The sequence below is a fragment of the Kogia breviceps genome, chromosome 17 (genome assembly GCF_026419965.1).
Source record: "Kogia breviceps isolate mKogBre1 chromosome 17, mKogBre1 haplotype 1, whole genome shotgun sequence".
NCBI lineage: Eukaryota > Metazoa > Chordata > Mammalia > Artiodactyla > Physeteridae > Kogia > Kogia breviceps.
Genome location: NC_081326.1, coordinates 11,501,300 through 11,526,537, shown reverse-complemented (window position 1 = coordinate 11,526,537; position 25,238 = coordinate 11,501,300). Strand labels below are relative to the sequence as shown.

Below are 25,238 nucleotides of genomic sequence, written 5' to 3'. Positions count from 1 at the left end.
TTATAAAAAACATTTTAAACAATGCAAATCTAAGTCCACTATATCCCTAGTATATTAAATCTTTTATTTTTTTGCTCTTTTTTTTTTTTTTTTTGCGGTACGTGGGCCTCTCACTGCTGTGGCCTCTCCCGTTGCGGAGCACAGGCTCCGGACGCGCAGGCTCTGCAGCTATGGCTCACGGGCCCAGCCGCTCCGCGGCACGTGGGATCCTCCCAGACCGGGGCACAAACCTGCGCCCCCTGCATCGGCAGGCGGACTCTCAACCACTGCGCCGCCAGGGAAGCCCCAAATCTTTTATTTTTTTAAATTAAAAAAAGTGTACATGGAGATTTTTAGTTTAATAAAAAATGGATCTATAAAGCTATATGGTATTTACCTTCAAAATTTAGAATAAGTCTTCCAAATGCAAGGAACAGCCCAGTAATAAAAATAATTTTTCCAACAGATGAAACAAATCAAATTTTGCCAATTTAGTTATATGGTGACCAAAGGTAACTAATTTCAGAAAGTATATTAAAAAATAATATTCTGAATAATACAAAATGGATCCATCCCTTACTCCGTATTTTCTTCACCATTCTCTCATATGAGCATTCATGCAACTAGAATACCTAGTGAGAGTATCACTGAAAATAACTAATAGCAAGGTCAGAAGTCCTTAATGGCCAACGCTGACATGATGGGTTTCAAATTGATGCGTCTACCATCTTTGTAAAAGCAACCCAGACAAATTGATGACAGTCGTGTGTAGGCAGTTTTCACAATGAAAATTGATGAGCGTGCTCCTTCTACTTGTCAGAGTAGAGAGTTTATTGATCTTAAAATCAGTGATGTTAGAGGAAAATGCAAGTCAGGGCAGGGCTGGACTGATCCTACAGGTCCCTAGCGTAAGTGGGCATTAAGTCAGGTCCAGGAGGATCGTGATTCTGGTGATGCCAGTAACAGTCTGGACAAAACATGCCCCACAGGCTGGATGAGCTCAGCATATTTATAGTACAGTAACAATAAAAAGGAAGAATCTATCAAGTCTTGACATATTTATAAGTTTTCCTTAGTAATACCCAAAGCCTAAGTAGCAGTTCCCTCCAGCAGTTCACCATTGTTTTTACAGGTTGCTAATTCAGCACAGATGGGATCAACTCTTTAAAAAGCTCTGAGCATAAATAAACACTACTTTAGTGGCAGTGTTTCTTGGAATTTACCAAAACTATCTCCAAATTAAATCTCCTACGAATTAGTAAAAGAAAGGATCTGTATTATATAACTTCCAACTGGTAGTTTTGACTCAGCAGAACATCCTGAGTAAGTAGGATGAAAGTAGGAGGAAAAGGCACTGTGCTAGATGCTTTACATACCTCAACAGAATGAGCTACCATTGAGGGAGGCAAGCCCCGTGCCGAGGACTTCACATGCATTCTCTCATGGAGTCCCTACAAGGAAACCTTAGGAACTCCATTTTACCGATGGGGAAAACGAAACATTAAGTAACTTGTTCAAATTCACGTAGCACTTGGCAGTGCTCGCACTCAAGTCCAACACTTATGCTTGTGTTCTACCTGCCATGCTATGCTGTAAAACACACTGCTTTGATTTTTGATAAAGACTGAGCAAATCAAACAGATTTTTAAAAAACTGAATTGCTAAGTGGTTAAAAGTTTAAAAGATAAGAGGCTTTTTAGCTTTATCCTACAACAGCACACACGTCAAAGAATTTTAAAATAACACATAATACCATTCTTCCATAACATGGCACCATACTGGATCTCAGTCTTCCCCAGCTCTCTTTCCAGTCTAGACCTGGATTTTCTAAAACAGGCATTCTGTACCCTTTACTCAAAAAAACTGTATGGCTGTTTATACTACTTGAAGATAGTCTTTTATTTGTAAGCAATTACTCTGTAAGAAATTTTACTGCAGTTACTGAGATGGAAAAACCAAGGTCATATGCTCAAAAAGAAAAGGAACATTAAAATGAGTTTAGGGAATAAAACAGTCTATTTTAAAAGTAAACTTCACACCTTAATATCATGAAAACTAACAACTTTCACAAAGATTCAGCATACTTCGTATTATGAATCATCTCCTAATGTCATACTCTGTATATCTGAATTGGCCATGAGAGACCAACAAAGAATGGCCTGTCAAAATCTAAATTTTCTTATTTTTTTGAAATAGGAAACCATAAAAGGTAATCTAAAAGTCTATATAGCATTCTTTCTATGCTCTCTGGAAAACAGCATGCCAATGAATACTTACACAAAGATTTCATCTTCATAAACGCATTAACATTGATTAATTAGGTCTCAACATCCCCATGTTGGAGAAACATCAGCATATTCCTTCCATTTTTAATGATGTATACAGAGGAACTTGTAAACTGAAAAGTTCAGGAAAGAACTTCTTGTTTTAAAATGTTGGCATAGGGTTTCCCTGGTGGCGCAGTGGTTGAGAGTCCACCTGCCGATGCAGGGGACACGGGTTCGTGCCCCGGTCTGGGAAGATCCCACATGCCGTGGAGCGGCTGGGCCCATGAGCCATGACCGCTGGGCCTGCGTGTCTGGAGCCTGTGCTCTGCAACGGCAGAGGCCACAACGGTCAGAGGCCCGCGTACCGCAAAAAAAAAAAAAAAATGTTGGCATAAAGAAGTTTCACCTCTTCCTCTCAGAAGTTACCTCAAAACAGGGAAAACACAAAACACAACAAAAACGCCATCCTACATGAAGCAGAAAGCCTGTGGATGAGTGGGAAATGGGTGCAGTGGCAGAAGGTGAAACCTGAGAGCCTGAGAGGGGACACTAGGTAGGAGCCAGCTGACCTAACCTTTAGGTCCCGAGAACAGGCTCAGGCTTTGGGGCAACAGGCAGGAGATGAGAGGCTTCTTATCTGGGAAAACTGTATGGTCCTGAGAAAAGGGGCTGCTGATGAAATCTGTGATGGTCTCTACCTTTAACAAGTTCTACCAAGATACACAGAACTTTTATTCTGTTTTTAATATATTCTTTTAGTGTCTTACTCTTAAATAATTATCAGGCACTTAAGGAAACCTCTAACATAAAGGACCAACATTAAAAAAAATTAAAAACTAGACTACATTAAAAACAGAAAATAGAATGCTAGGAGTAGACAAAAGGTTTTCATCTACCAAAAAAAAAAAAAAAAAAAAAAAAAAACACTTCATAGAGACAGAAGATATATGAATGAAAGATTTTTTAAAATAAAATAATCTTAAAAAGCACAATTAGAGAATAATAAAGAGCTCTTGGAAAGTGATAATGACAGCAAAAACAAAAAATTCAATGGAAAGGTTGGAAGAAAGTTGAGGGATTCTTATGGAAAGTAAAACAAAAATACCAAGAGACGGACAACAGGAAAACAGGTAATAAATTTAGAGATCAACCCAAAAGATCATAACTAATCAAAGATCTACAAAGAGAAAACAGTGATAATGAAATTAGCAAAGAATTTTTCTTCTGAGACATGAACAACACAAATTCCAGATTTAAAAGGTACATTGAGGGGAGACACCCCTGGCCGTCCAATGGTTAAGACTCTGTGCTTCCATTGCAGCGTGTGCAGAGTCGATCCCTGGTAGGGGAACTAGGATCCCACAGGCCACAGGGGAAGGCCAAAAAAAAAAAGGTACATTGAGTACCTAGCACAATAGTTGAAGAGAGGTACCTCCTAATTGGTTGCAACCCACCTTTTTAAAGCACTGCAAGAGACTATGGTATGTTTTATTAAAAAGAAGAAAGAAACACTCTAGAAGGAGTAGAGAACTGGAGGAGGCAAGAAAGATAATAAGAAATCAGAGACGATAGAAGTGTGTGAACTGAGCTTTCTAGAAAGCATCATAGTGTGACAAGCAGTGAAAGGGAAGAAGCTTATGCCAGGAGAAGGGAAGGTAATCAAGACTTAAAATCAGGAAAACATAGGATGTGCTAAAGGTACGGCAGAGTAAAGGCTACGTCTGGATGAAGGAGAGAAGCGGAAAATAGAGATAGAGAGGTAGAGGTTGGAGACTAATCACAAAAGGCTTGAACGCTATGCTAAGGAGTCATGTTATTCTAATTGCAATGGAGATCCAAGTGGAGGGTCCACGGAAGTGCTCCGAGCACTGGGGAGGCTGGTGGCGGGCTGGGAAGGTGAAGATGAGAGTGGGGGTAGGAGTATGCCAGCAAACTGCGGGGATGTCTATACCATCGCAGTGCGACATTAATTTTTACATGCATAAAGATTATGTCAATTAAAAACAACATGATATGTGACTAGAAGCAGCACAGTCAGCAAAACAAAAAGGAGCTTATTCTACTCATTCTGGTTTCTTTTCCTCGAAGAAGAAGAAGCAAGCCTCTGATAGGACAAAGAGATATCCTTTCTTTTCCCTCATGATCTACTACAGTAGTACAGATAGCTCCTTGTACTGTACCTGAGTTCCAGCCTTAAGAAAGTTCTCTCACTTTCTTGAGCATGCCAGGCTCTCTTCCTACTAGACTTGTGCACCTGCTGTTCCCTCAGCCTGTGATGCACAGCCCATCAACTGCCATCAAGCTGAATGTCACTGAGCCTATGAAGCCCTCCCTGATCCCACAGCTGGGTTAGATGCCCTTGCTGTGGGCTCCTAGAGAGGCACTTGACACCCTATATCATAATTATTAATCTTCACAATTAGACCAGAATCTCCATGAGGGCAAAGATTATGTTGATTTTGATTATCACCAAAGCCCCATTCAGTGGTACAGTGCCTGGCCCGTAGTGAGCATTCAATAAATATTTAGTGAATACAAAGTTTTCGTTTAGTTTACTAACATATAACTTTAAAGTCTATACGCTGATGCTAAAGCCTAGATTTGAAAAGTCAAAATCTGCTCCAAGGAAGAACAACCCATCAAATCTTCCTGCCTACTCTGCCTGTGAAGTAAACTGATTTAACCGCATGGACTGATTCTGTAGAAGCGTTGCCCAAAATTAGGCTGAATAGGTAAGATGGGGTGAGGAGTTTGGACTTGAGCTAATAAAGAGCTATTGTAGGTTAAGAAAGGTTGGCATGCAATTAAAAAAGGGCTTTAAGAAGATTACTCTCTCCTGGTATGCAGCATAGAATGAGGGTTATTTTTTTCCTCCATTTTTTTTAGCCTGTTTTTAAAGATGTGAGCAGATGACCAGACTGACATGAGCAATCAACTACAAAGGCTCAGTTTGCACAGATGAAGTTTAGTATTCATTCATGCAACAAAGATTTTTTTGAGGTTCTACTATGTTTTAAGAGCTGTGCTATATTACAATCAAATAACTTTATAGACTTTAACGTGACTTTTTTTTTTTGCGGTACGCGGGCCTCTCACTGCTGTGGCCTCTCCCGTTGCGGAGCACAGGCTCCGGACGCGCAGGCTCAGCGGCCATGTCTCACGGGCCCAGCCGCTCCGCGGCATGTGGGATCCTCCCGGACCGGGGCACGAACCCGTGTCCCCTGCATCGGCAGGCGGACTCTCAACCACTGCGCCACCAGGGAAGCCCTCTAATCTGACATTTATGAAATAAATAAAAATTATTGAGCGCCAAGTCACAGTCATGTCAGCATTCTGGTGTAGTAAGGGGAGTCTTCCTGAAATGGCTGAACTTATTATTTTCATAGAACCAAATCACATTTTTCTAACTCTTTTCTTACTTTGTTGGTGCGCCTGTGTCAATAAATAATGTTAATGGCAACTATGACTCCCACCTCTGGAATAAGCAGAAGCCCTGTTGAGGGTGTCCCAGGGCGCCCAAGACTTCCTTGTGGGCTGCAGGAGATATTTCCAAGACAACAGAGTGTTAGGATAGAAGTATCCAGAGGTTACAGTGGAAGCACAGGGTAGAGGTCAGTGCTTAATTTGGGGGAGGCAGAGTAGGGAGGAAAATGAAGGTTAAAGAAGATGCCCTAAAGAAGGTGGCTCCTGGGCTTCCCTGGTGGCGCAGTGGTTGAGAGCCCGCCTGCCGATGCAGGGGACGCGGGTTCGTGCCCCGGTCCGGGAAGATCCCACATGCCGCAGAGCGGCTGGGCCCGTGAGCCATGGCCGCTGAGCCTGCGCGTCCGGAGCCTGTGCTCCGCAACGGGAGAGGCCACAACAGTGAGAGGCCCGCGTACCACAAAAAAAAAAAAAAAAAAAAAAAAAAGAAGGTGGCTCTTGAGCTCAGTACCACTGACAATTAGGCAAGTTAGTGAACAACAGACAGACACACAGGTGCATGAGCATAGTGTGCGTGGAAGTAATTACGATTACTGGAGCTTTGGAACTGAGAGCATGAGTCTGAACATGCCAGTAGATAAGAAGAGGTTAGAGGATCACCGTAAGCCTGACAAGCCACGCTAAAGACCTTGACTTGGTATTACAAGAAATGAAGAAGAGGGCTTCCCTGGTGGCGCAGTGGTTGAGAATCCGCCTGCCGATGCAGGGGATACGGGTTCGTGCTCTGGTCTGGGAAGATCCCACGTGCCGCGGAGAGGCTGGGCCCGTGAGCCATGGCCGCTGAGCCTGTGCGTCCGGAGCCTGTGCTCTGCAACGGGAGAGGCAACAACAGTGAGAGGCCCGCATACCACAAAAAAAAAAAAAAAAAAAAAAGAAATGAAGAAGATATTTATATGTATGAATGACAATGGTCAAACCTTCGCTTTAGGCCACTTTGAAAGCAATATGGAGAATGAAGGGGGGGGGCAGAAACATTTCTTAAGAGGGGGCCACTGAAAAAGGCAGAAGATGACGAGGGCCCCAAGAGGCTATAGCAGACTTAGAACAGATGGGCCAGACTTGAGAAATATGCAGGCGATACAATCAGGAAGACTTTGTAAATGACAGGAAGTAGGCAGTAAGGGAGACATCGTCTAGAATGCCTCTCAAGTTTCTGGGTGGCTGGTGATGCCATAAATTGAACAGGGATGATAAAAGGAAGATGAAATTGGTAAAAAGTGAGGGTAGGGCATCCAGAGGAGAGTAGATATATTTTGTTTTACACATGTTGAATTTGAACTATCTGCAGGGTAGCCCTATGGGAAGCTGCTTATCTAGTCGTAGGCAATGGACATATCAGTCTGAAGGGCAAGGTATAAAGATCAGGACAGGAACCCTGGACTTGGGAGTCATCAGCACAAGAGGCATGGAAACCAGGAAGAGTAACTTTAATCACCCATAGAGAGCGCGTGTAGCTCAAAGAACGCGATGGGCTGAAGTCAAGACACCTGGAGACACACTGGGGGCATGGGCTTATCACCTTGATCATCTCTAAAGAATCATTTCTCCAGATTCTCCAGACCTCCTCCCTTAGGAGGAGCTTAATGACTTTGTGAGTCCAAAGGAAGACCACAGCTTCTCAGGACTTCATAAAGGAGAAGCTGTGGTCTTCCTCTGAAGAAATTAACAAAAAAAGAAAGTGAAGGCCATAAAATTTTATCCATTCAGAATGTTATCAGTTATGACATTTACTGAGTTACCTACCATATCACAAGCACTGTGTTAAGTGCTTTACAAGCATTATTTATTTCAAACCCTATGAGTTATGTCCTATTACTATGCCTATTCTACATGTGAAGAAACTAATTTATAAGTGATGAATGAACACCTATTTGAACTATGGTCTGGGTGAATCCAGACCCCCATTCTTAACCACTATTAGTATAATCTCTCACAGGAGCTGAAAACAGATGAGTCACCAGAGGCAACCTGCTACTTCCATACACAACAATGCCTGTCAATGACATTCATTCCATTTTATAACATATATATTTAAAATAAATATTTTATTCTTACATGATTACACTAAAGCTTGACTAAAGGTTCTATTAAATGCCTCAGCCCAGACTCATTCTGCTTTAATTATAAGGGAGACATAAAAATTGAAACCTGAGTGGTAAACTTTAATGACAGACATTAAAATAAAAGAAAATTGCTTTTAAGCTGAAAATGTTAAGTCTGTAGCTAACTACCTCAGATGAGATGAGAAAGTGCTCCTTGCTTTTTCACAAGGAAAAGTAAGTCTGAAAGTCAATACTATCCACTAAAATAGGGCTAGATCAGGTGGGTCCTAGAAAGGCTTAAAAGCAAATGCTGACCAGGGTAGAGCAGAATTACCCTACAAATACCTAGCCTTCGACACAATCACTTACCCAAAACCTTTTCCAAGGGTCCCAAGCTTTATATATATTTTTTTTTCGGGGAATATTCCCAGGTGTTTTGTTTTTTTTAAAAAAATATTTATTTATTTATTTTTGTATGTGTTGGGTCTTCGTTTCTGTGTGAGGGCCTCTCCAGTTGCGGAGAGCAGGGGCCACTCTTCATCGCGGTGCGCGGGCCTCTCACTATCGCGGCCTCTCTTGTTGCGGAGCACGGGCTCCAGACGCGCAGGCTCAGTAGTTGTGGCTCACAGGCCCAGTTGTTCTGTGGCATGTGGGATCTTTCTAGACCAGGGCTTGAACCTGTGTCCCCTGCATTGGCAGACAGATTCTCAACCACTGCGCCACCAAGGAAGCCCGAAGACAGCATTTTTTAAATTTTTTTTTATTTTTATTTTTTGCGGTAGGCGGGCCTCTCACTGTTGTGGCCTCTCCCATTGCGGAGCACGGGCTCCAGATGCGCAGGCTCAGTAATTGTGGCTCACAGACCCAGTTGCTCTGCGGCATGTGGGATCTTCCCAGACCAGGGCTCGAACCCGTGTCCCCTGCATTGGCAGGCAGACTCTCAACCACTGCGCCACCAGGGAAGCCCCCCAAGCTTCATTTTTTAATGATTAGAAAGTGCATGAGAAGAGACTTCCATTGAACATATTCACCATGCTTTTCATTAAGGATTTGGGGAATCTGTCGTTTTAGGAGAGCTGTACACCTGACAGATCCTCCCATTTCTGTACATACTTACACAATAAACCACAATGACTCATTACCAACATCCTCAGTGTTTTGCAACTTGTTTTCCACTTTTCCCTCCTTTTAAAACTGAACTTAAGGCAATGTACACAGAATTTATGGTAACTTAACTTTAATAGTAAGAGTTTAAAATTTAAGAAAAGAAAAACCCACAGGACACTTAGATGACTTGCCTCCTGGTTTTCCCATGAACCCTCAAATGGATATTTTAAGTGTATTCTTTTAATAGAGGCGGAAAAAAAATTTAGTTCTCATAACTAATAATTTTTAAACAAGGTATACGACTATGATATTGTGATTTATATTAAGATTAGTTACAGATATTGATATATTTCGTGCATCTGTTTCTGGCACAGAACTAAAACCCTTAGAATTTCCTAAGTGATAAGAGAAATAAAGCTGAAATAGGTACCTTTTGTTATTCATATAATAAGCCTCTTTCAGTCACACCTAACTTTATGTTAACACAGTGACTCTTAGAAAGCCCCTAGGTAATTTAAGGCTGGGAAGTGGTTGCTAGGGCAACTAATCTGATTAGCTACAGGGTTGGAGCTTTTAGTTTCCCCCACCTCTGGGGAGGGGAGAGGGGCTGGAGGTTAAACCAATTATCAATGGCCAGTGAGTTAATCAACCACACCTACATAACGAAGCCTCCATAAAAACCCAGAAGGAGAGACTGGGAGAGCTTCCAAGTTGGTGCACCTGGAGGTGTGGAGAGAGTGGCGCACCTGTAAGTGCCCTTGTCCTTTCCCACATACCCTCCCCTAAGCATCTCTGCCACCTGGCTGTTCCTGAGTTAGATCCTTTTATAATAAACTGGTAATCTAGTAAGTAAGCTGTTTTCCTGAGTACTGAGAGCCACTCTAGCAAATTAATTGCAACCAAGGAAGAAGTCGTGCGAAACCGATTTATAGCCCTTGGTCAGAAGCCCAGGTAACAACCTGGACTTGCAATTGGCAGTTTAAAAGGTAGGGGTGCAGTTATACAGAATTGAGCCCTTAACCTGTGGGATCTCCAAGTAGACAGTGTCAGCACTGAGTTAAATTGTAGGACACCCAGCTGGTGTCTCAAAATTGCCTGGTGTGGGAAAAACTACCACACATTTGGGAACCAGAATACAGAAGTGTCAGAGTATTGCGTGCAGTGAGTGTAAAGGAAAACAAGAAAGTTTTGATTTGATTTTGATTCCATACGGCATTATTAAAGCCAGGCATTGGCTTAATTTAAAAGCAAAGGTGGGGCTTCCCCGGGGGTCCAATGGTCCAGACTTTGCGCTTCCAATGCAGGGGGTGCAGGTTCAATCCCTGTTTGGGGAACTAAGATGCCACGTGCCACGCAGCACAGCCAAAAAAAAAAGAAAAGGTGACCAACCACAACAATTCATTCTCTGTCACACCCTACGTCAACATTTCAAAATGGTAAAAACCCTCCTAAAATCTACGTTATCATTAATTTTTTTTATTAAAAATCACACAGACCCAGAAGACAAATATAACAAAAAGCAGCAACAGTTTCTCCAACAGCCTCTCACGATCTTAGCCACACTCCCAAACTACTTTTCACTATGATTCCTGCACTGAATTCCACCAGTACATTTAGAATTTTTGCAAATTAAGTTAGAAGTACTTGTTCACCTCGATTCATCTCTGTGAATGGCTGTGTGGAACTCTAAATTTAAGTACAACTGCATTACTGTTCTCTGATTAGTGCAGAATAATTATTGGATTCATGGCAATGCCAAGCTAAATGACACTGCAAAGAAACCCTTTGTTTTTAAATAAATCAGTGGTTGGCTTTAGATAATGCTCTAAAGAATCTTATTCATGTAGTGTACCCTAGTTAAAATTGTAAAAGTTGAGAACAAAAACTTCCACCTCTATTAAAAGAATAATCTTTATTTAAAGCTTTTTTTTTTTCTATATGAATTTAATAGAACCATAGAATTTTAGAGGTAGAAGAACTAAAAAGAAAATAGAAAAAAGAAAAGAAAATAGAAAAGAAAATAGAAAAATAGATATTGATAAAGAAAATAGAAAAAGAAAATAAAGTCACTTGCTAAGGATCACTTCACAAGTTAGTGGCAGATCTAACAGTATAACCTAGGCCTTCTAAATTCCCTAGTCTAGGCTACTAAATATTATAGAATGTTATGGACAAGTTAATATCAGCCAAAGTTTATCAAGTTCCTACTTTGTGCCCTTAACTGTGGCAGGCATTTTCACATCTATCATCTCTTCCCTGAGTCAGCTAAAAGATTTTAAAAGACTTAATAAAAGAATCATATCTACTCCTTTGGACATTCAGTGTTGCCAAAAGAGAATATAAAACATGAACTAAATGGAAAGAGGTAATTCAATTACTGCAACGACTATACTACTGAATAGGCTGAGTTCCAACAACACACTTCACTCTCAGGAATTTCCCTCCCAGAGGTAGGTAAAGATTTAGAAAGCCTACGAATGCATTTCTGGTACCAGCCTCTCTGCCAAGGACCAATAAAGACTTCTGCAGCTACTTCCTCCTCCTTCTACTTCTATACTTTTTCCACTATCACATTCTTTTTGATTCTTCTGTAGTCTTTGTTTGTTCTCCAATTAATGCTTTCTCCTGAGCTGCTGTTCCCTGCAACCCCCTGCCACCATAATCTAGAAATGATGTAGCATTTCTCCTCTACGTTCTGACCCGTTCCTTTTATCTACCTAGGCCAAATGGCCTTCCAAAATGGTCACTGTTAGATGACAGGATTCATTAAATGAGGGATCATTCTTACTACAAATACAGTTTCTTTTTAAAAGCAACACTAAAATGTGGGGTTTTTTATAATTTCAAAACAATAGTTTATTTTTTAAATACAGAATAATTTCTATTTGTGCTATAAGGCAAAGTCAAATATTGTCTTTACAAATAAAATGCCCAAGTATTTTTAGTTGAGGAAAATAATTTACTGGTATTCATATGTAGATACATTTTAAATTGCCTCTGCTAACTGGATCTCACATGGCCTCTCTACCATTGCAAATTCTGAAATGTGTATTTCATAGAATTCTTGGAGGTACGGACCAAATAATGTTACCATGAAATATAAGAAAGAAAATTTAACCATTTACCAATTCTGGTTACCATGAAGATGTAGTACTATTTGTTACTTTTTTTGGAGCTGTCATCTCAACCACACATTAGCAAATAAACTTTTAATTCCTAACAAATAAGTTGATCAAACAGGAATGTTCATTTATTTGGGATGAGTGTCAATACAGTTTCAAAAACATTCCAGAGCACTTTACTAGCAAATCCTATCACATATAGACAAAAGAATCATGGACCTGAGAAAACAGCACTGAACTAAAGTTTCATTTAAATTTAAAATTTGAAAGTAAATAATTTTCTTATTTAATTCTGTTTAAATAGCCCACTAAAGCAACATTATAAGTTTGCATTTGAGTCTTTTATCTTGATAGCAAGTTTTCATATTTATACCAATATGAAACATTAAAATAATGTTTAAAAATATTAAGAGGCACAAGCAGGCAGAAGATTAATGAGGAAAGAGAAGATTTGAACAGCACCATAAATCAACTGGACCTAATAGATATTCTGGAATATTCCTCCCAACAAAAGCAAAATACACATTCTTCTCAAGTGCACATAAAGCATTCTCTAGGATAGTCTATATATTAGGCCATGAGGCCTCATTAAATTTACAAGGACAGAAATCATACAAAGTATGTTCTCAGAAAACAATGGATTTAAATTAGAGAGCAATAAATTATTAGAGAAATGTAAATCAAAACTACAGTGAGGGGCTTCCCTGGTGGCGCAGTGGTTGAAAATCTGCCTGCCAATGCAGGGGACATGGGTTCGAGCCCTGGTCTGGGAAGATCCCACATGCCACAGAACAACTGGGCCCGTGAGCCATGATTACTGAGCCTGCACGTCTGGAGCCTGTGCTCCGCAACAAGAGAGGCCCACGCACTGCGATGAAGAGTGGCCCCTGCTTGCCACAACTAGAGAAAACCCTCATACAGAAACGAAGACCCAACACATACAAGAATAAATAAATAAATTAATTAATTAAAAAAAAAAAACTACAGTGAGGTACCACCTCACACTGGTCAGAATGGCCATCATTAAAAAGTCTACAAATAACAAATGCTGGAGAGGGTGTGGAGAAAAGGAAACCCTCCTACATTGTTGGTGGGAATGTAAGCTGGTGCCACCACTGTGGAAAATGGTATGGGGGTTCCTCAGAAAACTAAAAATAGAATTACCATATGATCCTGCAATTCCACTCCTGGGTGTATATCCAGACAAAACTCTAATTCAAAAAGATACATGCAGCCCTATGTTCATAGCAGCACTATTCACAATAGCGAAGACATGGAAACAACCTAAATGTCCATCGACAGATGAATGGATAAAGAAGATGTGGTACGTATATACAATGGAATACTACTCAGCCATAAAAAAGAACAAAATAATGCCATTTGCAGCACATGGATGCAACTAGAGATTATCATACTAAGTGAAGTAAGTCAGAAGGAGAACGACAAATACCATATGATATCACTTACATGTGAAATCTAAAATATGACACAAATGAACCTATCTATAAAATGGAAACAGAATAAGGGACATAGAGAAGAGACTAGTGGTTGCCAAGGGGGAGGAGGGTGGGAGAGTGTTGGATTGGGAGTTTGGGATTAGCAGATGAAAACTGGTATATATAAAATGGATAAACAACAAGGTCCTACTGTATAGCACAGGGAACTATATTCAATATCCCCTGATAAATCATAATGGAAAAGAATATGAAAAAGAATGTATTTATATGTATAACTGAGTCACTTTGTTGTATAGCAGTAATTAACACAAAATTGTAATTCAACTATACTTAAGTAAAACATAAATTTTAAAAAAATTAGGGAGCAATAACAAAAGGAAATTTGGTAAATTCACAAATATGTGGAAATTAACCCACTCTTAAGTAATCAATGAGTCAAAGAAAAAAAAATCACAAGAGAAATTAAGGAAATACTTTCAAATGAATAAAAATGAAAACATAACATACCAAAAATTCCAGAATTCAGCTAATGTAATGTTTGGAGGGAATTTTATAGCCATGAATGCCTATATGAAAGGAAAAAAAATTTCAGAATAACAGCCTAACCTTCCCCCTTAAGAAACTAGAAAAAGAAGAGAGCTAAACCCAAAGCAAGCAGAAGGAAGAAAGTCATAATGATTAGAGTGGAAATTAATGAAAGAGAATAGAAAAACAATAGAGAAAAATCACTGGAAACAAAATTTGCTTCTTTGGAAAAAATTTAACAAAATTGGTAAACCTTTACCTAGACTGATCAAGAATAAAAAAGACTCATTACTAAATAAGGAATGAAAGAGGGAACAACACTACCAACCTCACAGAAGTAAAAAGAATTTTAAAAGAATACTATGAACAACTATATACCAACAAATTAGATAACCAGATGAAATGAACAAATTTGTAGGAAGAAAAAAGTTACTGAAACTAAGTCAAGAAGAAATAGAACCTATCTGAGTATATACATAACAAGTAAAGAGACTGAATTAGTAATCTGAAAAAAAAAAAAAAGTCCCAAAAAGAAAAGCCCAGGTCCAAATGGCTTCATTGGTGAATTCTACCAAATATTTGAAGAAGAATTAATATAAATCATTCACAAAATCTCCCCCACACACAAAAAAAAAAGAAGAGGAAGGAACTAACAAGGCCAGTATTATCCTGATACCAAAACCAAATGAAAATATCACAAAAAAAAGAAAGTTATAGGTCAATATAGGTGCAAAAATCCTCAATAAAATACCAGCCAATCAAATCGAGCAACATATAAAAAGGATTATATACCATGACCAAATATGATTTATCCCAGGAATGCAAAGTTGGTTTATCATCTGAAAACTTATCAATGTAATACACTGTATTAACAGAATAAAGGACAAAAACCACACAATCATCTCAATAGATGCAGAAAAGGCATTCGACAAAATCTAACACTCTTTAATTATAAAAGCATAACAAACTTCAAACAGAAGAGAATTTCGTGCAACTAATAAGGGGCATCTACAAATAAACCACAGTTAACATCACATGTAATGGTGAAAGACTGAATGCTTTTCCCCTGAGATCAGAAATAAGACAAACATATCAGCTCTCTTTACTTCTCTTTAACACTGAAGGTTCTAGCTAGAGCAACTAGGCAAGAAAAAAAAATTATAAAAGCCTTTCAGATTGATAAGGAAGACTAAAACTATCTCTATGAGCAGATGATATGCTCTTATGTACAGCTGTCTCTTGGTATCCATGAGGGACTTGTTCCAGGAGACCCTGCAGATACTGAAATTGGATGCTAAAGTCCCTTATATAAAATGGAATAGTACATGAATACAGTCCACCCTCTGTATCTGGGGATGTGAAACTCCCAAATATGGAGGGCTGACTGCATAAAAAATCCTAATGAATCCACCAAAAAACTATTTAAACTAACAAATAAGTTCAGCAAGAATGAAGAATACAAGATCAATATTCAAAAATTGTTATACTAATATAATGTTATATAAATTATACTCGATTAAAAAATCAATTGTATTTCTATACAGTAGTATGAGTAAACATTAAATGAATTAAAAAACAATTCCACTAACAATAGCATCAAGAAGAATAAGATACTTAGGAATAAATTTTAACAAAAGAAGTGTAAGACTTGTACACTGAAAACTACAAAACATTGTTAAAAGAAATTATAGATGGCCTTAATAAATGGAAAAACAACCAATGTTCATGGATCGGAAGACTAAAATATTGTTAAGATGGCAATACTCTCCAAACTGATCTAAAGATTCAATGCAATCCCTATCAAAATTCTTTGCCATTTTTTCATAAATTGACAAGCTAATCCTAAAATTCATATGGAAATACATTTGACCCAAACTAAGAGAGTAATCTTGAAAGGGAACAAAGTTGGAGGACTCACACTTTCTGGTTCCAATACTTACTACAAAGCCACACTAAGCTAAGATAATGCAGCGTGGCACTGGCATTAAGACAGAGCTTTCCACTTATATGCAGAATCTAAAAAATAAAATAAACGAATGAATACAAAAAAATAGAAATGGTCTCATAGATACAGAGAACAAACTAGTGGTTACCTATGGGAGAGAAGTGGGAGGGAGGGGAAAGACAGGGGAGAGGAATTAAGAGGTACAAACTACTAGGTATAAAATAAATAAGATACAGGATGTAATATAACTAATATTTTATAATAACTTTAAATGAAGTACAATCTATAAAAGTATTGAATTACTATGTCGTACACCTGAAACTAATATAACGTTGTAAATCAACTATACTTCAAAAAAAATTTTTTTAAAGATAGACTAAATTTGAGAGTACAGAAATAAACTTTTACATTTATGGCCAATTGATTTTCAACATGGATGCCAAGATAGAACAACTGAATATCCATGTGAAAAAGAATGAAGCTGGACCCCTACCTCACACCATAACGAAAAATTAACTCAAAACAGATCAACGAACTAAAAGTAAGAAATAAAACTATAAAGCTCTTAGAAGAAAACACAGTAGTAAATCTTTGTGTCCTTGGGTTAGGCAATAATTTCTTAGATGAATGGCATGACACCAAAAGCACAAGTGACAGAAGAATAAATTAACTGGACTTCATCAAAATTAAAAACTTTAGTGCTTCAAGGGAAAGTGAAAGAGAAAATCTACAAAACGGAAGAAATATTTGTAAATCATACAATGTGCATCCAGAATATGTAGAGAACTCTTACAATTCAGCAAAAAAAGACAAATAACCCAATTAAAAAATATCTGAAAAGACATTTCTCCGAAGAAGGTTACAAATGATCAATAAGCACATGAAAGATGCTCAATATCATTAGTCATTAAGAAAATGAAAATCAAAACCTCAATGAGATACCACTTCACACCCACTAAAATGACTAAAGTCCAAAAAGACAGACAATAAGTGTTGGTGAGGATCTGGAGAAATATGAACCCTCTTACCTTACTGGTGGGATTGTAAAATAGTGCAGACACTGGAAAACAGTTTGGCAATTCCTCAAAAAGCTAAACTGAGTTACACATGACCCAGCAATTCTGCTGCTAGCTATACACGCAAGAGAAATGAAAGCAGATGTCCATACAAAAACCTGCACATGAATATTCACAGCAGCATTATTAATAACTGCCAAAAAGTGGAAACAACCCAACTGTCCATTCATAGATGAATGAATAAGCAAAATATGGTATACTGATAAAATTGAATATTTTTCAGCAATAAAAAGACATGAAGTATTACATGCTACAATGTGGATGGACCTTAAAAACATTATGCCAACTGAAATAAACCAGTCACAAAAGACCACATATCATAAGATTCCACGTTGTTTTTTTGTTTTTTTTTTTTGGTCGCAGCTAGAGGGATCTTAGTTCCCTGACCAGGGACTGAACTCCGGCCATAACAGTGAAAGCGCAGAGTCTTAACCACCGGACTGCCAGGGAATTCCCATAAGATTCCACTTTCTATGAAATATCCAGAATAGGCAAATCTATATATACAGAAAGTAGATTCATCATTGCCAGAGGCTGGGGAGAGATGGGAACAGGTAGACGGGGAATGAGGGATGAGTGACTTGCTGATGAGTCCAGGGTTTCTTTGGGGAATGATGAAAACATTCTGAAATTAGACAGTGATGATGCCTGCACAATTCTGTGACTAAACCACTGACTTGTACACTTAAAAAGATGAATTTAATGGCATATCAATTAAGTCTCTCAATTAAGTCTCAATAAAGCTGCTTTTCTCTTTAATGTATTATATTAAGTGTAAGAGACTCCACTGTATGCTATGGGTTTATTCTGTCTTCTCCATTCACTTTCTGTGACATTTTAAACTTTTCTAGTCATTTGAATTTCCTCAGTATCTTTCTCACAATCTTTGCCCAGAACATAAATATATTTTATTACATAACAGAATCATAGGAATTCAGACCTAAAATGTCTTTCATTCCTACTTAGTTATTAACAAGAGCTCATCTCACTATCTGCCAAGACACAATATACTTGCGTTAGCTAATACCCAACAAAAATCAGCAAAATGATAGACTGTACCGGCTGATGGCTCTATTTCCAAGGATTAATATAAATAGGGCTGGTTATCACCATTAAGGGATTTCAGAACATGACAACAGCATTTGTCAGTGTTGGCAAAGTTCATTGGACACTGGTTGCTAACAGTAGGAATTTGACAGCTCTGCAGATTAAACATAAGACATTCAAATTCTATAGGTTCAGAAAATTTAACATATCCGGCAATTAAATTTAGAATTTTAAGCTCTTTTCTATTAGGGAAGAAATATATGATATTTAAAACATTTTCAGTCAGCTTCCTTCCTGAAGCCTGGCAGCAGTTTCTAGATTAAAACATTAATATCATCTCAGTACCATAAAGTAAAAATGAAAGGCCAGTTTTCAAAACTCATTTAACCATTGCCTCATCAGCAGATGGTAATCAGAGTTACCTGTAAATCAATTCTGCCTGTTCTTTCTGATGAGGGGCTTTGAGGGGAGTCAGCCTTTACCCCCTTCACAAAGGCACAGGGGACACCCTGGTAAAGCCAGGTAGACCTGATCGGATCAGCTCTGCCCCGTGTTGGCCACACATGGCCACCTTCAAAGCCTCACTAAACCCTAATTTGCTCATCTGTAAAATGAAACTACCACCTACACCACGGAGTTATTATGAGTATTTAATAAAATAAAGTCTCTAAAGCACCCAGCACATGGTAGGTACAAAATAAATATTAGAATTCTTTGCTCTTCAAAAACTACAAAAATCGTGCTGAATGAAACTATTTGGTTTAGCTTGTACTGAAAAGAGCTGAATTATCTGAAAACTAAAAGTAAACCAACCTTTATTTTCTAAAAGCACCAGACCCACAGACATAATTTTTAAAACTACTTTTACAGTGGTTTATATATTCACATGGTTAAAAAACAAAGAAAATATAAAAGACACTCAGTGAAAAGTCTGCTTCCCACTCCTGTCCCCACCCACCCAGTTCTCATTACCCAATCCCCAAAATAGACAGAAACACTGTTAATCTCTATGTAACCTTATTTATGCTTGGACAAAGCGAAAATATATTTTTTTCTTGTTTTTCTACACATAAGTAGCAACTTATATATATCATTCTGCATCTCAAAGGCAAAATTTTATCCTAAAATGTTCCAATGAAAGTGTGAAAATGAATAAAGGAAACCTCATTTAAGATAGAAGCAAAAATAAACAAATGGGACTACATCAAACTAAAAGGCTTTTGCACAGGGCAGAAAACTATCAACAAAATGAAAATGTTGCCTACTGAATAGGAGGAAATATTTGCAAACGATATATCTGATAAGGGGTTAATATCCAAAATATACAAAGAACTCACACAGCTCAACATCAAAAAACAAACAACCCAATTAAAAAATGGGCAGAGGACCCAAACAGACACTTTTCTAAAGATGATATACACATAGCCAACAGGCACATGAAAAGATACTCAACATCACTAATCATCAGTGAAATGCAAATCAAAACTGCAATGAGATACTACCTTACCCCTATTAAAATAGCTATCATCAAAGAGACAACAAATAGGGACTTCCCTGGTGGCGCAGTGGTTAAGAATCTGCCTGCCAATGCAGGGGACACAGGTTCAAGCCCTGGTCCGGAAAGATCCCACATGCCGCAGAGCAACTAAGCCCGTGCACCACAACTACTGAGCCTGTGTTCTAGAGCCCACAAGCCACAACTACTGAGCCCGCGTGCCACAACTACTGAAGCCCGCACGCCTAGAGCCCATGCTCCACAACAAGAGAAGCCACTGCAATAAGAAGCCCACACACCACAATGAAGAGTAGTCCCTGCTCTCCACAACTGGAGAAAGCCCGCATGCAGCAATGCAGCCAAAAATAAATAAAATTTAACAAAAAAAAGAAATGATGTAAATGTTAGTAGGAATTTGAAATAAAGGAAATCTATGGCAGAGACAAAACTCAAGGGGGAAAAGGGGCATAGTCTTATAAATCTCTTAAAAACTCTTCTCTGCTAAAATATTGGAGAATCTTAACTTCCATTAAATAAAAAAAAATCATTTCCTACAAACAAAAAAATAAATTAAACCAAATATTCATGAGAAGACAGAGTGAGGGTAAAAGATGAATTAGAAAAAAGAAAGGTACTGATGTCAAAATGGGCTAAAAAAATGTAAACTATGCACAACTGTGTACACTTAGAACTACAAAACCAAGAATCATTTTTTTTAAATTATAGTATAATCTTAACTTCTGAGTGTTTATTAACAGTGGTCCAGGTCCAAATAAGCAAATAATACAGTGTTTTCATGTTTAAGCCATCATCAATTTTAGCACCATGTTGTTTGGAAGCAGAATTAAAATGTCTTCTCAAAACCTTTTTCATTCATGTTTATGAAAAAATAGGCCTTTACTCTCCGTGTAACCTAAGTAGCTATTGCCTTGGTACTGAGCTCCTCCTAATGTTTGGCTCAAGCACCTTTACAGATGAGCTGAAGTTGGTATGAAGTCAGCTACCTGGGCTTGATCCCCAACATGTACCTCTTGACAGAGTCCCCAGGGACACCTTAATATTCCTGCAGCCAGCACTGTTTCTTCTCTAATTCCCAAGGATGGAAGGCTGATCTACATGTGCTTCTCACCAATGCATTTCTCTGCTGATGAAAGTCTGGAAGAAAAGGGTTTGGGGGCTTCCCTGGTGGCGCAGTGGTTGGGAGTCCGCCTGCCGATGCAGGGGTCACGGGTTCGTGCCCCGGTCTGGGGGGATCCCACGTGCCGCGGAGCGGCTGGGCCCGTGAGCCATGGCCGCTGGGCCTGCGCGTCCGGAGCCTGTGCTCCACAAGGGAGAGGCCACAACAGTGAGGCCCGCGTACCACACAAAAATAAAAAAAAATAAAAAAAAAATAAAAAAAAAAAGGGTTTGGAACTTTGATACACCATTTCTCAAAGACTGCTAACCTCTGGTCTCAGATAACCTTCTTAGTCTTCAACTTACTTAAAAACAAAAGAGATTGTTTTTAAACCAGAGGTCTAGAACTTCAGATGTATTTTCTGAAGGAATCAGTGATTTTACCTAGAAGTGAGCTTTCAAGACCAAAACACACTCTACTCAATCTAACATCTTCAATGGGGAAAAAAAAATGCACAAAACAATGCTACTGCAGTGACATGAACCAAAAAATATATATATAAACGATTTTAAATTTTATCATACATGCCAATGTTTAAGGAAAAACAGCTTATTTAGAGGCAAGGAGGTGAGTGGAGACTTCTGTGGAAATTTTGAAAGGAATTACTGGGTATTCTCAACCACTAGTTCTTTATAATATCTACCTTTCCTCCCAAACTAAAAGCTTTCCTTTTCCTTATTAAAGGTTTGTTCTTAACTGTATCACCATGATTAGTATCTTTTTTTGCTCAAGACCAAAATGTGAAGAGAGTGTGATGGAGAAAGGACAGAGAGAAATTTTCTTAAAGCAAAAGCTGGAAGAAGAGGAAAAAAGAACAAGGTTAAAATGGGGACTAAGCTCTCAGAAAGTAGAGGAAAGCCACAAAAGGATATAGGAGAAAAGTGTGGGCGACAGCCTGTGCACATGTGCTGTGGGAGAAGAAAAAGGGCGTGGGGAGATTAGCCCAGACAGATGCTGTCTGGAAAAACTGGTGGGGTTAGTAACTAGAAAGTTGTACGCATGAAATTATACTAAATCAAGTGTTACTAACTCTGAGATAGCCTATAATATAAGAGGATCACAAGAAACTTCAAGGTCACTTATTCCTACCATTGGAGGGAGCTTTGTTAAACCAATTACTCCAAACAATGTACTTATCATTAGGAGACAATTTCAAAACATCTGAAGTTCAACTGTCCTAATTTTTAACTGAATTCAACACTTTTTCCTTCGTTCAGGTCCATTATTTCTGCTTTTCCTTTAATGATCATAATCTATGATATATGAATATTCTATCATTTCTCTTCTTAAATATCTTGTATTTTAGATGTACTTAAAATAGAATATTGACTGACCTCCATCAAAAGGATATATGCTTGTATGTATAACTGATTTAGTTTGTTGTAGAGGGAAAACTAACACACTATTGTAAAACAATTATACTCCAATAAAGATGTTAAAAAAAAAAATAAAAATAAATAAATCATCAGTTAAAAAAAATAAATAAATAAAAAAGGATATATGCTTTTTGCTGATTTGAATGGATTTGTCCATCCACACACCCTCACCTCATCCCCTTTATGAGCAGTAGTATAAATTTCCAGTAGTGTTTTCCAGATTGGGGGAATGGCAGGTAGCCAGGAAATATAGTAAAGTAACTGGTTCAAAAGTGCCTGGAAACTATGACGTTGGTTGACTAAATAAACATGATTCTCTAACCAACAAAGCAAGCCCACATAAGAGAAAAATTTTAATGTCATTGGAAATATGGATATGTACACACAAATGAAAGTTGATAAGGATATACTCTAAAATGTTAATAGTGATTATTGAGTGGTAGGTTTACTGATGATTCTTATTTTCTCTTTTCTTCTTTGAATTTTTCTTAAAAATATTACTTTGGTGATTTAAATATTTTTTTTTAAAACATCTTTATTGGAGTATAACTGTTTTACAATAGTGTGTTAGTTTTTCCTTTACAACAAAGTGCATCAGCTATACATATACACATGTTCCCATATCTCTTCCCTCTTGCATGTGATTTAAATATTTTTTAAAAGATACAAAAGAAGATATAGATAATAGAAATACAAAATGGATAAATTATTAACTACAAAGTGCAATACTATGCAGCTGTCAAAACCAATGATGTAGCACTACAGATGTCCATGATAAAGTGTTCCATAAGAGATATAAGGGCAAATTGTGTAGAATGAGTCCCATTTTTTAAAACTTCATGTATATTTGCAGATACACAAATTTATATAAGCATGGAGCAAAGTCCAGAAGGATATAAAAGCCCAGCAGTGGTTACCTTCATAGGTAAGATTACAGTGGAGAGGATTTATTTTTTAGTTCATACACTTCTCAATTGCTTGAATTTAAGGCATAACTTTTAAATTAAAAATAATATTTAGACAAAAGTAAAATTAAAATGAGAAAAAAGATGACATATAGTGTTTTCTTAGGAAACTAAAAATATGATTCCTATATTTCCTTTTAGCTGGTCATATATATAATATATATGTGCCTTAGATTATATAGTCTGTATCTTGGTCCTATATACACACACACACACACACACACATATATATATATTTGTTTGTATGTGTGGATGCTGAGTTGGAAAACAGATTAAGTTAACTCTGATCTATTTTTATTTTATTTTATCTTTTTTTAACATCTTTATTGGAGTATAACTGCTTTACAATGGTGTGTTAGTTTCTCCTTTGTAGCAAAGTGAATCAGCTCTACATATATGTATATCCCCATATCTCTTCCCTCTTACGTCTTCCTCCCTCCCCCCCTCCCTATCCCACCCCTCTAGGTGGTCACAGAGCACCGAGCTGATCTCCCTGTGCTATGTGGCTGCTCCCCCCTAGCTATCTGTTTTACATTTGGTAGTGTGTATATGTCTATGACACTCTCTCACTTTGTCCCAGCTTATCCTTCCCCCTTCCCGTATCCTCAAGTCCATTCTCTAGTAGGTCTGCGCCTTCATTCCCATCTTGTCTCTAGGTTCTTCATGACCATTTTTTGTTGTTGTTTTTTAGATTCCACATATACGTGTTAGCATACGGTATTTGTTTTTCTCTTTCTGACTTACTTCACTCTGTATGACAGACTCTAGGTGCATCCATCTCACTACAAATAACTCAATTTCATTTCTTTTTATGGCTGAGTAATATTCCATTGCATATATGTGGCACATCTTCTTTAGCCATTCATCTGTTGATGGACTCTTAGGTTACTTCCATGCTCTAGCTATTGTAAATAGAGCTGCAATGAACATTGTGGTACATGACTCTTTATGAATTATGGTTTTCTCAGGGTATATGCCCAGTAGTGGGATTGCTGGGTCGTATGGTAGTTGTATTTTTAGTTTTTTAAGGAACCTCCATACTGTTCTCCATAGTGGCTGTATCAATTTACATTTCCACCAACAGTGCAAGAGGGTTCCCTTTTCTCCACACCCTCTCCAGCATTTATTGTTTGTAGGTTTTTTGATGATGGCCATTCTGAGTGGTGTGAGATGATATCTCATTGTAGTTTTTTTGTTTGTTTGTTTGTTTGTTTGTTTTTTGCGGTATGCGGGCCTCTCACTGTTGCGGCCTCTCCCGTTGCGGAGCACAGGCTCCGGACGCGCAGGCCCAGCGGCCATGGCTCACGGGCTTAGTCGCTCCGCGGCATGCGGGATCTTCCCGGACCGGGGCACGAACCCGTGTCTCCTGCATCAGCAGGCAGATTCTCAACCACTGCGCCACCAGGGAAGCCCTCATTGTAGTTTTGATTTGCATTTCTCTAATGATTAATGATGTTGAGCATTCTTTCACATGTTTGTTGGCAATCTGTATATTTTCTTTGGAGAAATGTTTATTTGGTCTTCTGCCCATTTTTGGATTGGGTTGTTTGTTTTTTTGATATTGAGCTGCATGAGCTGCTTGTAAATTTTGGAGATTAGTCCTTTGTCAGTTGTTTCATTTGCATATATTTTCTCTCATTCTGAGGGTTGTCTTTTCATCTTGTTTATGGTTTCCTTTGCTATTGAAAAGCTTTTAAGTTTCATTAGGTCCCATTTGTTTATTTTTGTTTTTATTTCCATTTCTCTAGGAGATGGGTCAAAAAGGATCTTTCTGTGATTTATGTCTTAGAGTGTTCTGCCTATGTTTTCCCCTAAGAGTGTGACAGTGTCTGGCCTTACTATTTTTATTTTAAAAACAGGGAGGTAAATAACTAGAGTAATAAAGCTCCTTCTCATTTTTCAACTCAAGCAAGCAATCAATCAGTTCCTTACCGAAGTCCCACTGTACTTCAGGACTTTCCATCCAGAAGTCTGTAGATTGGCTAGTCCACCAGTGAGCCTAATTCTGTATATGAATATACTATGTATGAAGTTCATTTTACCTACAGGAAAAAAAAAATGTTTGGTATAGACTGGCATAGCAAATACATCAGGACTCTGAATGGAAGAAATGAACCCAAACCACATTCATTACTAGATGCTTTGTAAACATAATGTCATTTATTTAAAATCACAAAA

At 38.1% G+C, this 25,238-nt stretch overlaps 1 protein-coding gene across 6 annotated transcripts in view; it reads right to left on the bottom strand.

Annotated features, from left to right (window-relative positions):
* SGK3 (serum/glucocorticoid regulated kinase family member 3) overlaps positions 1-25,238 on the bottom strand; it is a 160,781-nt gene that overhangs the window by 91,070 nt on the left and 44,473 nt on the right. The window contains exon 1 of one of the 6 annotated variants that reach the window (XM_067017101.1): positions 24,993-25,064. The exons of the other annotated variants lie outside the window; for them this stretch is intronic. The gene's annotated coding sequence lies outside the window, so the exon portion shown is untranslated. Of the gene's footprint in view, positions 1-24,992; positions 25,065-25,238 lie in introns of those variants that run through there. 6 annotated transcript variants of the gene reach the window in all.